Source organism: Penaeus monodon, chromosome 30, assembly GCF_015228065.2.
Source record: "Penaeus monodon isolate SGIC_2016 chromosome 30, NSTDA_Pmon_1, whole genome shotgun sequence".
NCBI lineage: Eukaryota > Metazoa > Arthropoda > Malacostraca > Decapoda > Penaeidae > Penaeus > Penaeus monodon.
Genome location: NC_051415.1, coordinates 27795279 through 27795571, shown reverse-complemented (window position 1 = coordinate 27795571; position 293 = coordinate 27795279).

The following is a 293-nucleotide window of genomic DNA, read 5'->3' as shown; positions in this document are numbered from 1 at the left end:
ATAGTCAATTACATAATAATCTTCTCTACCACCTTTTCGCATACTTTTTTGCACTCGTAATTTGGGGAGATTTGTTTTCAAAATCAGGTTTCAGTTTCAGTTTCTCACTAGGTTTGTAAAAAGGAACCAGGACCGCTATTCGCCAAAGAAAAAAAAAGACTTCTTTTACTCTTTCGCCGTTTTGAAATCGTTTTCCGTATAAGGAAAACTCAAGATACTTTTTATTTGATACTCCTTTGAACTATAGGTAAAGTAATGAACGATCTTATTGTAAATTCTGCCATTTAATTCCT